The following is a 16734-nucleotide window of genomic DNA, read 5'->3' as shown; positions in this document are numbered from 1 at the left end:
GTCCCCTAGTGCCTCTAATAAGAGGAGGGTGGCCGGATCCCACTGGGCAGAGTGTCCGGTCAGTGGTGGAATGGTCATTTTGCCCCTTTTATTAGGGAACGATAGGAACTGTACTGGACAGAGAACCGTAGGTGATAAAGATCCACTGTTTCCCAAGTCTGATCTCCTATTTCAAGTTTCCAACCCAACATCCAACATGATCCTTTTATTTTCCCGTGAAATCCATCCCTATCTTCTCTTACTTTAATCTCTCTTATCTCTAAACCCTACCTTTCCGAAGCCTCAAACTCCATCTCATTTTAAGTCGGTTATTTTCAATAGCTTCTTTGAGTGTTAATGGTTCTTATTGATAGGGATTTTCTACAGAATTAGGTAAGTAATGATCTCTTTGTTTTTTTATGAATGCATATGCAAATCAATTTTTTTTTTAATCTTTTTTAGGATGAATTGGTGTGTTTCTTCATGTTCTTTTGTTATTTATTGGTATATCTTCTTTTCTTTATTATTTTGATTCAACGTTCTAGGGTTCAAGGATATCTTTTCGTAGCTGTTTGTTGATGATTCTGCCACTTAATTGTTATGATTCTGATTGCCCTATAGACACAGTACATTGTCAAGGTCTTCTGTTGGGCTTCCGTTTTCTGCTCCTGCCTTCATATTCTTGTTTTAATGGTTCAGTTTGCTACTATAGACAATGAGGATGGTAAATCATTATTTGGGATTGTTAACACGTTATGTTCTATAGCTTATCTTATTCATTCTCTCTACAATGTAGAGTTATAGACGTGAGTACATGAAGAAGCCTAGTCGATGACTAGGAGATTACAATAGATAAAGTTGTGATGAGCATGGTAACTCATATCACATGTACTCATATCACATGTGATAATTACAAAGGATACAAATATGATAAGTTTGGTAATCCATATCGCATGTGAGGCTAGAGTCCTGATCATAGCACAACAGTTTCCTAAATGAGAGGATACCCGATCTTGAGTGTCCATAAGAAGGAGGACTCTCAAGATCGGTTGATACCACCCCCTAAAGTGGAAGGTTTGTGGCAACGGATCTTCAACTTGTCCCGTGAGAATTGGAACTGCATGGTGGATAATGCCTTGGTCATGATGTCAGCGATTTGGTCATTGGTGGAGATGAATTGGACGGACAGATGCTTCTTGGCCACACGATCACGAACAAAATAGAAATCGATTTCAACATGCTTTGTTCTAGCATGAAAAACCGGGTAACCAATTTCACCAAAGAGGGACTCACTATTATCACACCAGAGAGATACATGGCCCCAATATTATCACACCAGAGGATTGGGGGAGCCTTAACCGAAAAACCAATTTCACCAAAGAGGGACTCGAGCCAAATGAGTTCCTCCGCGGCATCAACCAAGGTCTTGTACTCAAACTCCGTGGAGGAACGAGCAACTGCTTTTTGCTTTTTGGAGCCCCAAGAGACAAGATTCGGGTCCATAAATATTGCAAAGCCACCAGCGGACTTTCGGTCGTAATCATCACCGGCCTAGTCGGCATTAGAAAAGGCCTGAAGGTAAAAATCCATGGAGCGTTGTAGGAGGAGACCGTGATCACGAGTCTGTTTGAGATAGCGTAAGATGCGCTCGACCAGCCCCCAATGGTCATTAGTAGGGGCATGCATAAACTGACTATCCCAATTAACAACAAAGGAAACAGCAGGCCTGGTGAGAGTCACATACTGCAGAGCCCCAATAATAGAACTATACAAGGTGGCATCAAAAAATGGGGCACTCCCTGAGTGAGACAGTTTCACAGTGGTGGCCATAGGTGTAAGGATACCTTTGCAATCAGCCATGCTAGAGCAAGTGAGGAGATCACCAATGTAACGCGACTACGGAAGTAATAACCCCTAGGATTGAGGGATAGCCTCGATCCTTAAAAAGAAATTAAGAGGGCCCAGGTCTTTAATTGAAACTCCGTAGCAAGAGAGGAGAGTAAGTGTATCCCCTAATTGGGAGAGTTACAAGTGATCAAAATGCCATCTACATAAATCAGGACATAAAGCAAACTACCACCACAATTATAGATGAAAAGGGATGGGTTGGTCTTGGAAGCAATAAACCCATAGTGAACTAAGAACTGAGTGAGCTGTTGAAACCATGCGCGAGGTGTCTATTTAAGATCATATAAGGAGCGATGAAGACTGCAAACATGATGAGGATGATTGGGATCACTGAAGCCAGGAGACTGAGTCATATAAACTTCCTCAGTTAAGTAGCCATGTAGGAATGCATTATGAACATCGAGTTGGCGAATGATCCAACCATGAGCAACAACAAGGGATAAAACTGTTCTAATCGTGGTCGATTTGATCACCGGGCTGAAAGTATCATTGTAGTCAATGTCATGCTGCTGATGAAAACCCTTGGCCACCAGATGGGCCTTGTAGCGCTCAAGGGTACAATCGATCTTGCACTTGATACGGTACACCCACTTGCAGCCTACTAAATTCATGCCAAGGCGGGGGGAACCAAGGACCATGTGCCATTGCGAATTATTGAATTAAACTCCTCAGACATGGCGTTTCTCCATTCAGGGACTTTATTGGCTTGAGAGAAACAAGTTGGTTCTGGGGAGAAGGTTGTATTAAGGGCCTGGGTGGTTTTGGGCTTGGGCTTAGGCGTGGGCGAAGCTGCATGGGGTGAGTCTGATTGAGAGGAGGAGGAACGGGTGGAGGAGCTGGGATCAATTGTAAACCAGTAGTTGTGGGTGAGGCGGATTGCTTGGTAGGTGAGCCATATAAGTCCTGGAGAGGTCGAATACGCGGGGAAGGGGAAGTGGAGGACTGCGGCGATGTGGGCAACAGGGGGCAAGCAAGGGCGGTGAGGAGGGTCCAAAAGGGGTGGTAAGGCAAGCCACACTTAGGGAGGAGGTAGGGGGTCTGGGATTCCCCATGGTAGTGGTAATTAAGGAAAAATGGGAAGAACCGAAGTGGGAGTGAGCGTACCAATGGGGGCGACCGCCCAAGGGAGAGAAGCGGATGGACTGGTAAAGGAGGGCGGTGGACCGAGAATAGAGAGGGACGTAAAGAAAAATTTCGTTTCATTGAAACGAACATGGCGTTCAATATAGAAACGCCCAGTGAGACGGTCAAGGCAATGATAACCATGATGAGTGGAACTGTAACCTAGAACGACATAGGGAATGAACCGATAGTCCATTTTATGACAGTTGTATGGTCTCAGTAGGTTATTGACACAGAGCATGGTGCGAAGAGTACGCTCATAGGGATGACCTAAACGGGAATGCCATCCATCTAAGCTGGTACGTTTGGCAATACTTGCCGACAGGGAAGACGATGGTGGTGAAGGAAGTGTGAACAGACCACCTTACTCGGTCTGGTAAGGTCGCCTTGGTTACTTAATCCTTGACACAAAAACAGGACGAGTGAAACTCAAAAAATACGCCATTGTCATTAGCAAAACATTGTCCAGACAAAAGTGGTTTGGTGATGGAGGGAACATGGAGAATATTAAATAACTTAAAGGAAAGAGGAGGAGAAGAGATAGTACCACTACCAACATGAGAAATCAGCAGACCCTTACCATTACCAACATGAAGATTATCCGAACTAGCGTAACTATTATAGGATGTCATTGAGGTTAGGGGTAACGTGGTGAGTAGCACCGATGTCAGGGTACCAGGTAAGGGCTGATGAGGGTGAGTGAGAGGGATAAGGTAGAAGTAGTGGTTGAGCATAGTTTGCTGGGGAACGTACGGTAAGGGAGGGTGGGAAGCAGGGTAAGGGGAGGGTTAGAAGTGAGGTTGGCGGTAAAAGAAAGATTGGGTGAGATGGTTTGTACGATGGCATAGTGTGCAAAAGAGACGATTTCCCTGAGGAGAACCGTGGCTGCCACGACCCTGAGCAAACCTGCCATGCCCCCGACCCCTATAGGAACCGCGACCTTGAGAGGATGGGGTGGATTCATTAGAGGAAGGGGGGACTACTAAACGGTATTGGTGGCTGATTAGGGAGCAGAGAAGGCAGCATAGGTAAGGGAGAGCTTTTGAAACGCTCGCATGCTTCCATGACTCAATAGAAGGCCATGAAGTTCGGTGTAAGAAGGAGGCTAAGGATGATTCAAAACACCAGAGACAACTACCTGAAGATCATCACGCAAAGCACGAAGAACGTACATATTGAATTCAGTATGCTTAACAGCATTGCTAGAATTAGCAAGTTCATCACATATCGATTTGGCCTGTTGGAGAAGAAGAGTGACGCTCTTGTCAGGTTTCTGGCGAAGGTTCTGTAAATCAAGGTGCAACGGCATAAGTCTAGTGGTGGAGGTGGAGTCAAACGCTTCATGGAGCGTGGACCAGCATTCATGACTGGTTTCCTTATCCAAAAGAAGAGGAACAATACTTTCGGAGAGCAAAGCCAAGAGAAGGTTGACTAATTGGGAGTACTGCTTGATCCATGCAGTAGCTTCGATGGGATCTATAGGGAACGGGTAGGAGCCATCAAGAAATCCAAATAAGCCCTTACCTTTTAAGATGGGCACAACCTATTTCCACCAAACCAGGTAATTCGAGGAGATAAATTTATCAAGAGAAAGTGATTGGTGGAGGGAAAAGTGAGAGGAGAGGTGGCGGCCAAAGATGGAGATGACATAGTGGCGGGAACGGCGGTAGAGGATACAGAAGATTTGGTAGCCATAGAAGAGATGAAGAGCACTGACTAGGGTGGAGATAGGGCAACAGGGAGGGGATAGTGAAGCTCAGGAAAAAAAAGGCTCTATGATACCATGTTAATACGTTAATGTTCTATAGGTTATCTTATTCATTCTCTCTACAATGTAGAGTTATATATGTGAGTACATGAAGAAGCCCTAGGCAGTGACTAGGAAATTACAATAGATAGAGTTGTGATGAGCATGGTAACTCATATCACATGTGATAATTACAAAGGGCAGAAATCTGATAAGTATGGTAATCCATATCGCATGTGAGGCTAGAGTCCTTATCATTTCATAATAGTTTCCTAAGTGAGAGGATACCCAATCTTGAGTATCCATAAGAAGGAGAACTCTCAAGATCGGTTGATAGGGGTATATGTTTTAAGCAAAATGTTGCTAATTGTGTATTATTCAATTTTTCTACACAATCATCTTTGTTGGGCTATTTGTTGGATGACATAAAGTCCTCTATTTTCATTGCCTCTAGTTTAGGCATTTTGAAATAGAGTGAAAAACCCTCTTCTAGAAATCAAAGATCTCATATTAGACATGGACGAGGATTTTTCATCCTCATCCTCTCCAATTGTATAATTGATTCTCTTTAATCTCTTTCCTTTTATTTAGCTTTTCTTAATTTGTAATTCTTATCCTAACAGCATGGGTTGTATGCTGCCTATATATTTGAGAAGTTTTCTCTTAATGAAGATATGGTGTCATTCCATTTATTATGGTATCAACCCCTCATTCTTTGTGTAACCCTTGGCGACCAAACGAGTCTTGTAACGTTCAATTGAACTGTCTGAATGCAACTTGATTTGCAAATCCATTTGCAACCGATAGGTTTCTTGTCTGATGGCAAAGGAACAAGAGACCAAGTTTTGTTTAGTCCAAGAGCTTCAATTTCATTGTTCATCGCCTCCTTCTAATTAGGTGCAAGAACCGCCTTGGCAAAGCTATAGTTGATTCATTAATAGTAGTCAAGGCCTTGATATACCTAAAATGGATTGGAGACAGTCTATGATAGGATAAAAAATAGTTAACAGGGGTAAGAGTACCTGAGCATGAAGGAGAAACCTGGGCATCCGTGGCATAGCAATGATAATCTTGGAGATGAGGTGGGGGACGATGAACACAGGAGGGCCACGAGGTGGTAGAGGGAAGGTCATTCGAGGAATCGACGTCTAGTGGAGAAGGTAAGGGTGGTGTATGTGAAGGTGGGATGGGAGAATTCTCAACATTTGTGATCGGAATAGGTAAAACCGGCAAGGATGACGAGGGAGATAAGGAAGATGATGGTTGGGAAAAAGGAAATTAGTTTTCAACAAATGTAACATCGCGGATTGTGTAGACCTTGTGTGTTTGTAAATCATAAATCTTATATCCTTTTTGAGCATAAGGATACCATATAAAAATACCCGGAGAAGAACGACGGTCAAATTTATGGCGAATTACCGAATGGTTATAGCTATAACATAGACAACCAAAAGTTCGAAGATGAGCATATGTATTTTGTTAAAAAGAACTTGGAGAGGTGATTTTCCATGGAGCAACACCTCAAACTCACGACCTTTGATGGTGATCCATTATTTGATCCTACACCATATCGCCGTTTACTGGGCCGCCTAATTTATCTCACTATAAATCACCCCAACATTGTGCACACTATTAGCATTCTCAGTCAATTCATGCAGGAGCCTCGTAAGCCTCATATGGATGCTGCTACTCTTTTACTTCGATACCTCCATGGCTCTCCTGGCCAGGGTATTCTCCTTTCTACTGAAATCATGTTATCTTTGCGAGCTTATTGTGATTTCGACTGGGCGAGCTGTCGTATGACTCAACGCTCCACTACAGGTTATTGTGTGTTCCTTGTATCTAATCCCATTTCTTGGAAATCCAAGAAACAAACTACTATGTCATGCTCGTCGACTGAAGCTGAGTACCACGTCATGGCCATGGCCACTTGTAAAATCATGTGGTTAGTTACTCGACTCAGTGATCTTGGTGTCCTCCTACCTCGCCCCATTCCTCTATTTTGTGATAACTAGGATGCTTTGCATATCGCAGCAAACCCGATATTCCATGAGCGCACCAAACACATCAAGATCGATTGTCATGTCGTCCAGGACCAAGTACGCAATAGTCTCATCAGTCCTTGCCCAATTACAAGTGCTGCCCAGATCATTGATATCTTCACCAAGTCTTTTGGTAAGTATTTGTTCGCAAGTCACAGAGGCAAGTTGGGAGTTCTCGACATTCATTATCCAACTTGAGGGGGAGTATTAGAGGTGGATGAGGATTTTTCATTCTCATCCTCTCAAACTATATAATTGATTCTCTTTAATCTCTTTCCTTTTATTTAGCTTTCCTTAGTTTGTAATTCTTATCCTAAAAGTATGGGTTGTATGCTGCCTATATTTGAGAAGTTTTCTCCTATAGACACTTTGGGGTCAGTTTTGCTGGTGAGATTGAAGGGGGTGAAGGTAAGGCTCCCATTGGAAAGACCACTATCAAGAAGATGGGGCTGCTAGATACCCCAGGAAGTGATGTGGAGGCGAAGAATATGGTTCAAGGAGGCAATCTAGGAGAGGCTGGTTCACAGTCAGGAGATCTTCTCGGTGTGGGTCAGTTTACAGCTTCAACTTCACAAGTAGCACCTCCTTCTCCAGAAACCTATAGCATGAGGGATATGATGTTGCAGCTTCGAGACATGAGTATCCAACTTACAGGGTTTTTCACTTCAATGCAGTAGGGTTTCTCTTCTTTGGGTGGTAGGATGAGCATCATGGAGCAGAGAATAGACTTCTGGGATGCTCGCACTCATGTTGACTCGCATCTACCCCAGCCACCTCATGATCCAACACAGGAGTAGCTTTACTTTAACCTTACTAGAGGTCTAGGACTTTGCTTTCTGTTTGTTTTTGTTCTTCAAACTTGCTAGTTGTACTTTTCTTATTTTCTTCTGATGTATTTTGGGAAATAGTACTTTCTATTTTTTATTTTTTTTTTCTTGTTTGGTTGTAATGGCTATAAGCCCTCTCTTCTATGTTATGTACTTCAACTTATGAATCTAAACCGTTTCCCTCTTATGTTTGTCCACATTCTTGTTTGTATGTTCACCCAAAGATTTTTGTTTTCTTCACTTCTAGTTCGTCTACTATCTCAAGATTTTTACTTCTTTATTTCATGTATGCTTATAACCCTATTTCTGCCATTTGTGAGTATAGAAAGCTTCTTGCTCTGATACCAAGCTTTGTCACACCCAAACCACCCCCTAGGAGGATTGAATGGGTGGCCTAGATGTCAAACCACATTTACTAAATCTCCAGGATCTAGAAGCAAACACCACTCTCAAACACACAAAAGCATTCACAATAAAGCATTGTAAAATCAGAGTGCAATGGAAAGCTAAAGATTTATATATAAGAGCCACTAGTTACATTGTTCAAAAGTGGCCCATAAACCCACAGTTCTTTACATACATGTGTGACATTTACCAAGCTTTACATCAAGGTTATAGGTAAACAAAAGATGTACAAAAAGAAATGCCATTAGGTTATCCACAAAAAAAATGCTCCAAGAAGCATCAAAATAAGGACAGCCGCTCTTCAGATCAACTCCTCCAAGCTAATTTTGTGTACCTGCATCAAAGGGATAACCTCCATTGGGGTCCACACCAGAAAAGTCACAATCACCAACACCGTCCTGTCTGAAATGATTCTCCCATTCATGGAGACATCCACCTGCAAAATCGTCTAAAAAAAATATTTTTCGAGGGATGAGCTCCACCACCAAGCCCAGCAAGTAAATAATAAATCATGCACGCAAATGCAGCACAACATCATGAGCCTATATGCTTGGATTCAATTTTATTACACTAGTCCACCTAGCAACACAACTAAGTCACTAGGTATATGCTACTTGCAATGACTCAGGCAACAACCTCCACTTCTTCCTATCATCACTTTAGTTGCGGTCTCAATCATTGCGAATGAAACTCGCGCTGGTCCGGGAGCACCGACTCCCTCCCTTGGCAGACCCCAAGATAACCATGATAACCTATCCCAAGTTCTGCCCTCCTCGACTTTTAGGAGGCCATGATCGCCCAACACATGCACCCCTGTTGGTAAGGGTTGTAGCATAAAGGTATGTTCAACCTAATCATATGATCTACATGGTAAGTATGAGTTGAGTGGTATCAACCGTATCTTATTCTATGGACTACCACACTCCCCATTTCCAAGTATGAAGTGTATAGTGCTCCCGTAACCCATATTACGACTCACCATACCATTCATTTCTAAGCCGACTACGACATCTAGTCTAGCAGTTCAATATCATGTAATTCATCGTAATGCAGCAATTACACCATTGATTTTATAATTCCAAAGCAATTTAAAAGAAAGAAGAGCATTTAATTATCTTTACAGTGTTTACCAGCATTACACCCACAAGAATGATTCATATCCACTCACCTTGGCTAAGGTCTACTTGCTTGAAAGGTTCCCAGTTCTCAAAAGCACTCCAACACGTGTCACCGGACAAGTTGCTATGGCCTGAGGTAATTAAATCAGGATTTCAAATTAGTAAGCATTAAATTACTTAAGGAGACCAGGGGTACCCTTGGTTTAGATTTCCAAACCAAGGCCAGACCCAAAATTGAAAAGACAGTAGCAGTGGTCGATTGGTACTGGTCCATCCAATAGACCAGTGGCAATCGACCAATAGGGCTGACAATAGTAAAATTGAAAAGAAATCAGGGAAAAGGGCATAGCTTCTCACCACAAGGTCCTAGGGTGATGCCTTAAGTATTCCTCATGGTTTGGTCAAGTTTTAATCAAGGATTTGAATTGGTTGATCCAACCAACCTGAGTGAATCAACCTATTGCTCAAAAGCAGCATCAGAGCATGGTTTCTTATTTGGTTCACATAAATGGCCTCCCATATGGTGTTTCAGGCCATAGCATTGATTAAACTCAGATCTGGTTCAAGTTTCTGGTAGTGGTCGATTGGTACTGGTCCTTCCAATGGACCAGTGGCAATCCACCAATAGAGCTATAGCTATAAAACTGGAAAGGGCTTGAGGTGAATGGGCATGGTTTCACACCATAGGGCTCTAGGGTGATAGATCAATGGCTCCAGCAGAGTTTGGTCCAGGGTATTATCCCCAACTTGGGTTGGTTGGCCAATCACCATTCCCGAGAGTCAAACTATTTTCCAACGAGTAGGTATAGGGTTGGGATGGCATGGGTTTCAACATAAAAGGCCTTCCACAAGATGTTACAGGCTATGGGCTGACCAGGTTTGCATTTGGTTATGGTTTCTGGTAGTGGTCGATTAGTACTGGTCCATCCAATCGACTAGTAGCAATCAACCAGTGCATGATCAGCTCGAGAAATTTAAAAGCTTGCATTGTTTAGGCTTGGTTCTACTAATCTATGACTAGTATAGATGATCAGGAAGCATAGGTAGGTTCCATCAATGATAACCAACACATCTAAGAGAAAAAATCAAACATGCATGAGGTTTTGGGATCTATGGCCCACATGGCCAACATGCATGGCTTTATACACATGAATCTGTAAATTTTCAGCTAAAGAGGAGTCTGATTAACTCTAAATCAGTACTGATGCAAGATTTTGGTTAAGAACTCAATGTGCATTCAAGGTAAGCATGTCCTACACCTATATCCATGATCTAGGCATACTACATGGCATAGAAATAAGTCATCTCTAGGCTAGAATGGTAACATAACAAATTTGAACTTATAAGAAGGATGAATAGAGATGAGTAAGTCCAGATTCTTACATGCATGCAAAGATCTAGACTCCTACACCAAGGACTCATGGCATACACCAAGCTAACATGGTAGATCATAGGTATACCATAGGAGTTGGGGGATGATCAGGTTTTAGAGCCTAGGAGTAGCTAAGAATAGAGATAAGCATAGGTTGAGAGTGTTTACCTGAGCAGCCCAAGCACAAGGAGTGAGCCCAAGCTTCTCCTTCCTCTTCTTCTTCTTCTTCTCTCTTCTCTTTCTCTCCTTCTCCTCTCACAAAATGAATAGGGCTGATTTCTGAAGACTAACATGGTTTATATAGGGGCAGGCATTAAGGTCTATTTGCCTAAGGTCATTTAGGCTAAAAATGCATTTTATAACCTATTCTAATGTGCCTAAGCCCTTAGGTGGGCCCCACATGGTCACATTGCCAAGGCAATATTTCCTCGGGTTAGTTTAGGCACATGGAGGTGATTTGGGGTGCAAGACACTGGGCGCCACACACCAGAAGTGAAATTTACACATGATAATAGTACTAGTCGATCCAATAGACCAGTGGCAATGGACTAGTGGGTGAAATTCCAGTTTTTGCATTTAAACCCCATAGACGGCCATACCATGGTTTGGACACTTACCACACATGGTTGTTCAGCCACTAACAGTGTTCAAACATTTATAACCTTATTTCATCTAAAGTGAGGAGTTTACCTTGGGCTGTGCATCAGTTGATGCACAGAACAGCTACATGGGTGTGGTGTCTGCCTCCCAGTTGGTATATAAGATGTTTCTACTGGACTTCCTTCCTCTCAGATGATTACCCGATCAATGCACCACAGGTTGCTAGTGGATATGACCTTGGATTCTCTGGGTTCCGGACCTACATTCGGAGTTCGGGTTAGGGTCCGGGTACATATATAACATGTTTAGGCATTGTCTATGAAACAAACCTTCCCCTATGGCTAAGGCGTCTGCTCCAGCTCTTCATAGAAAGGCATTGATCTTTGGGGCTACCGCAACCTTCCAAATCATATTCCACTCCTCCTAAGGGGTGGATGCCCATTTGTTCCTGGAGGCCAATGAGGGGAGAGCTCAATCTATAGCATCTCTAGCATTGCATAGCAGATGGTAAGTTGATTTTCCCAAGAAGAGGTCATTTTTCACTGCTCCCCATACTAACTGATCTTCTTATGGGAAAAGAGGTAATTGAATACACAAAATAGCATTAGCAACTTATGGGCTAAAGATAGGACGGATTAAATTCTCCTTCCAAATTCGATTTTCAGAGTCTATTAGCTCCTCCACTTTGTGCACAATGGGATTCATCGGAGTTGGATCAGAGATTCTGTAAAAAGGAAGAGACAAAATACAATTATCATGCCATATGTTCACTCACCTTCCCAATCCAATTTTCCAAAGGACACCCAGCTACGGAGCCTCATGCCCCTCCAATATACTCCTCCGAGCCCAGGACAGGTTGCTGCCAAGCTTAGCTTAAAAAATATCACAATGGGGATAATAAAGGGTCATTGTGAACCTAGCCAGTCCGACTCCGGATCCATACAAAGTCTCTATGCCGCTTTCGCAAGTAGAGCTCGATTATGTAAAGTTGGATCTCGAAAACCCAAAACCCCATGAGATTTAGAATTACATAGCTTTCTCCCATGAGAGCCAATGAATTTTAAGTGAATCTGCCATACCGCTCCAAAAGAAATTTGTTGCTTCTTTGGTGGCACACTTGTGAAGAGAGGTTGGAAGCTTGAAATGCATAGCTGCAAAATTCATGCTTGGAGCTGCCACTGATTTGAGTAAGATCTCCCTTCCTACATGTGATAAGAAGTTTTGAGCCCAATCATTCATCTACTTGGTAGTTCTGTCACTGGTCTCATGAAAATTAAAGATCTGATTTCTTAACCCTAAAATGTATCGGAAAACCCAAGTATTTAGAGGGTCCATCTCCATATCTCATCTTCAATATGCAAGCAAACCAACGCTTCAACATGGGATTAGTGTTTGGTCTAAAACAAATGCTAGATTTATGGTAATTGATGCTTTGACCACTAGCCTTGCAATATAGTTCAATACAGTCCTTTAAGCCAAAAATCTCATTTCAGCTGACCTTAGAGAACAATAAGCAATCATCAGCATAAAGAAGATGAGTAAGCGGAACTGGTCTATTACGAATTCAGAGACCATGGATATTTTCCTCAATCTCAGCCGAATGTGTGAGGCTACAAAAAGCCTGTGAACATATGATGAACAAGTCCGGAGACAACGAACGGGTCTCCTTGTTTAAGGCCTCTAGAAGGGTTAACTTGGCAATGCTCAGCTCCATTAATTAGTATAGAGTAATGCACAAAAGAGACACAAGCCATGATTAACGAAGTAAATTTGGAACCAAACCCCATCTCCTCCATAAGCTGAGCAAGAAAGGTCCACTCTATACGGTCATAGGCTCTCCGCATATCGATCTTTAACGCCATCTATTTATTTTTTCCTTTTTCATTTAATGTAATGGAAAGCCTCGTGAGCAGTAAAAATATTATTCAAAATTTGGCATCCTGGAATGAAGCTGATTGAGCAGAGCTATGCATTGAGGCAGCAGAGGCTTCAATCGGGTTGTAATAATTTTTGTCACGCCTTTGACCACAAATCCCACCAGGCTGATAGGTCGGTACTGGTCTACCATCTCTGGTTTTCCAAGTTTTGGAATCAAGCATATACTAATATAAACATCCATTTTACAAACATTTCATATACTAAATATATAGGCTTCCTACTAACTGCTAAGTATTAAGTACACATTATGTAACACCCTGCATACGTGTCATGATTATTTTATTAATATTTAAATGGAATTGGATATTTTTATACTTTTATGAATATTTTATTAATATTTGTATTATGGTGGGAATGCCCTATTGTTCTTTGGTATTATTTATATGATGTTATAGTATTTTAATGAGTTTTAATGCTGCTGAAGCAGTGAATTGAAAGGAAATTAAGAAGAAACAAAGGAGTTGAGTCAAAGGTGAGGGATCCAAGACTATGTACTATAATACAATGTATGCATGTTGTGTGAGGGAAGCATGGGTATGAATTGTATGTTGTGATGTGTTTGTTGAATGATGTTTGATTTATATATTGTCATATAAAAGAATACCATGAGAATGCTTAAAGTGTTTACTCGATAATATTTGAATGTTGGCTGAAGTATGCCATGAGATGTTTATATGAAAAGATGATATTCATATGGTTTATGAATGTGATATGGAATTTGATATATGCCATGTAATGAAATATGTACGAGAACAATTTCACATGTTATGTTAAAAGAAGTAATCAATGATTATGAAATGAAAAGGGTAATGAAGAAAAAGAAAGAAAATGAAAGAAATGAAGGTAAATGAATATAAGAAAAATAAATTATGAAATGGTTAATGGCAATGAAGTTAGAAACTCTATGTCAGTTAGATTAATACAGATGATGAAGAAGGCACACAATGAGGACTTAGATTAATACAGGCTAAGTTGTAACCAACTCTTGCCTGCAATCCTTACAAACTTTGAGTATTTATAGGCACTCGGATGCATAGATCCGGACTTCACACCAATTGAAATCCACAATTAAATACAAAGTGGCTGCAGTGGCCAATTATTACAAAAGCTACACGCAGAACACTCACACTTAAAGCACACCACACAAATAAAGCAAAAGCAGAGACAGTCTTGATATGTCACACAACTGTCTTTCAATCTGTGTCATAGCCTGATGAGGAATCTACTGGGGCAAAAAGCAGATACTGGTCCACCTCATGCTCAACATTGGCCATCATGATGCGATGTATCACAGGGTGATGTAGAACAGAGTGATTGACATCCCAAGTAGTGTAGGTAGATTGATGAGGATATCTGGTATTGCAGTGGGGTCCACATGATTCTCTTAGCACATGGTCCTCATGAATGCGAGCCATCTGTCATGAGATTCGTCATCATGGTCTCTATGTTCCCATATATTGGTAGAGCCGGTGCACATAATGGAGAATGTGGGGTCATAGGTAATGAGATGGTGGTGCAGGATTGGAGGTTCAACCAGGGCAGGGTGGATGTGATCCACTGGTCAGTGGAATAGGATAGTAACATAGAACTGGTCCCTGGGGAGTTCTGACAAAATATTGATCCAATGGGTGAGAGGAACAAAGAGTCAAAGGAATCTGGCAAAGTGAGAGGGGACTGCAGGGCGAATGAACCGGTGGGATTGAGATTGGGAAGGTAATCTGTATGTGGTGGTGGTTTGCCTAAGATAATGGAGAAGGGCATGAGTAGAGAAACACATAGCAATTTTATGGACTACAAGGAGGTGCCAGAAAAATACTATGTATTCTTTACTGAAATTGTAGAAGTAGGTCATGGTGAAAAGGGTAAGGTAAGGGTAATCAGGGTGACATGTCTGCCAATCATATAGAAGTCCATTTTGAGAAACAAGGACTACTAACATGTTTTGGTAGGTTTGGGTGTTGTAGTAGATCATGGTTCTACCTAAAATATCTGAGTAGATTTCAGGAGGAAGGGTAGGGAGTAGGGATGTAAGGTCATTAGTGGGAGGAGGTGGTTGGGAAGCTCTAGGGTCTGGGGGAGGTTGAGAAGGACCAGGGTCTGTAGGCCAAAGAGGCATGCAAAGAATTGGTATAGAGGAGTGGATAGGTATCTTGGTTCTGGATAGGAAATCTGCCAACACATTTTCTCTGCCTTTAATATGCTTGACCCGAAAAGAAGATTGAGAGAACCATCGAGCCCAACGGAGAAGTTGTGGTTCTGGGAGAACCTTCTGTTTGAACTGCAACATCCGCGGGAAAGATGACATATCCATTTCTACTTGAAAGGTGTGACCAATGAGATAGAATTGGAATTTTTCAATATCACGCCTTACTGCTAGTATTTCCTTGAAGGTGGAATGGTAATGTTGCTCTAAAGGTTTGAACTGGGCACTCCGGTATCCACAAACTTTTCTATGGCCATTAATTTCTTCTAGAAGAACTGCTACCTATTGCTCATCACTTGCATCAATCTGGAGGATGCGTATACCATTGGTGGGGATTTGAAGGGATGGAAGCTTGTCTGTAACCTTTTTGAGAGCCTGAATTGCCTTAGTGTACTCTGCTGACCATGGAGGAGGGTTTTTCTTGAGGAGCTTGTACAAAGGTCCAGTATATGAAGTTTGATGAGGAATAAACTCAGCCATGCAATTCATGATGCCCAAAAATTGCTGGAGTTGAGTTGTAGTGAGAGGGCCATTGGTGAATTGAAGAAGTGACTTGCCAATGTGAGGCTGAAGCTGATACTGTCCCTCATGAATAGTGACACCAAGGAAGTCAACAGTGTCTATGTCAATTTCCATTTTCTTTAAGGAGAGCATTATGCCATGCTGGACTGTGAGATCATAAAACTGGGAGAGAAGCTTATGATGGTCTTCTATGGTCTTGGAGAATAGTAGGATGTCATCAATGTAGATGAGAGCCTGCTTGTGAAGAGGAGCATAAATTCGCATCATAGCTTTCTGAAATAGTGAGGGAGCAACTTTAAGACCAAATGGCATAACATTCCAATGAAAGTGAGAACTAGGGATGCAAAATCCTATCTTAGGCATGTCATTCGGATGAATTCCAAGTTGCCAAAATCCTACTTTGAGATCAAATTACTGAAAATGGTGGCTTCTGAAAGCTGTAGCATTAAAGCTGGTCCAGTTGGTAATGGAAACTTATCATCCGCCAAAAAGGTATTAAGGGGCTGATAGTTGATGACAAGTCTGAGTTTGCCACGAGTCTGTTCTGCTCGTTTAATGACATAAAAGGCTTCACATGCCCATGGAGATGATGTGGGCTCAATCAGACCTTGTGCTTGGAAAAGAGTAACTTCCTCTTGAGCAAGAGCCAAGTGAGCTGGATTCATGCCAAAATGACTAGCTTTAGTAGGATTGGCATCTTCATTTTTCTTAAATGGGATCCTGATAAAGAACTGAGGGTTCTGCCAAAGAGGGTGGTCACATTTGGTGAGGAACTCAGTATGATAGTCTGCACAACACTGAGAAATCAGTTGTTGCTTGATGTCCTCTAGGGAGGTGAAGGAGAAGAGGTTGGGGGTTGTGGTCTATGAAAGAAATTGCTTTCTGTAGGTAAGACCATGGGAACTCCATTGGAGATTAGGAAACTTGGTCAGGAGATCAAATCCGATTAAA

The sequence above is a fragment of the Telopea speciosissima genome, chromosome 4, assembly GCF_018873765.1.
Source record: "Telopea speciosissima isolate NSW1024214 ecotype Mountain lineage chromosome 4, Tspe_v1, whole genome shotgun sequence".
Classification (NCBI taxonomy): Eukaryota; Viridiplantae; Streptophyta; class Magnoliopsida; order Proteales; family Proteaceae; genus Telopea; species Telopea speciosissima.
The sequence above is the reverse complement of the archived record's forward strand: the minus strand, read 5'-3'. Positions refer to the sequence as shown.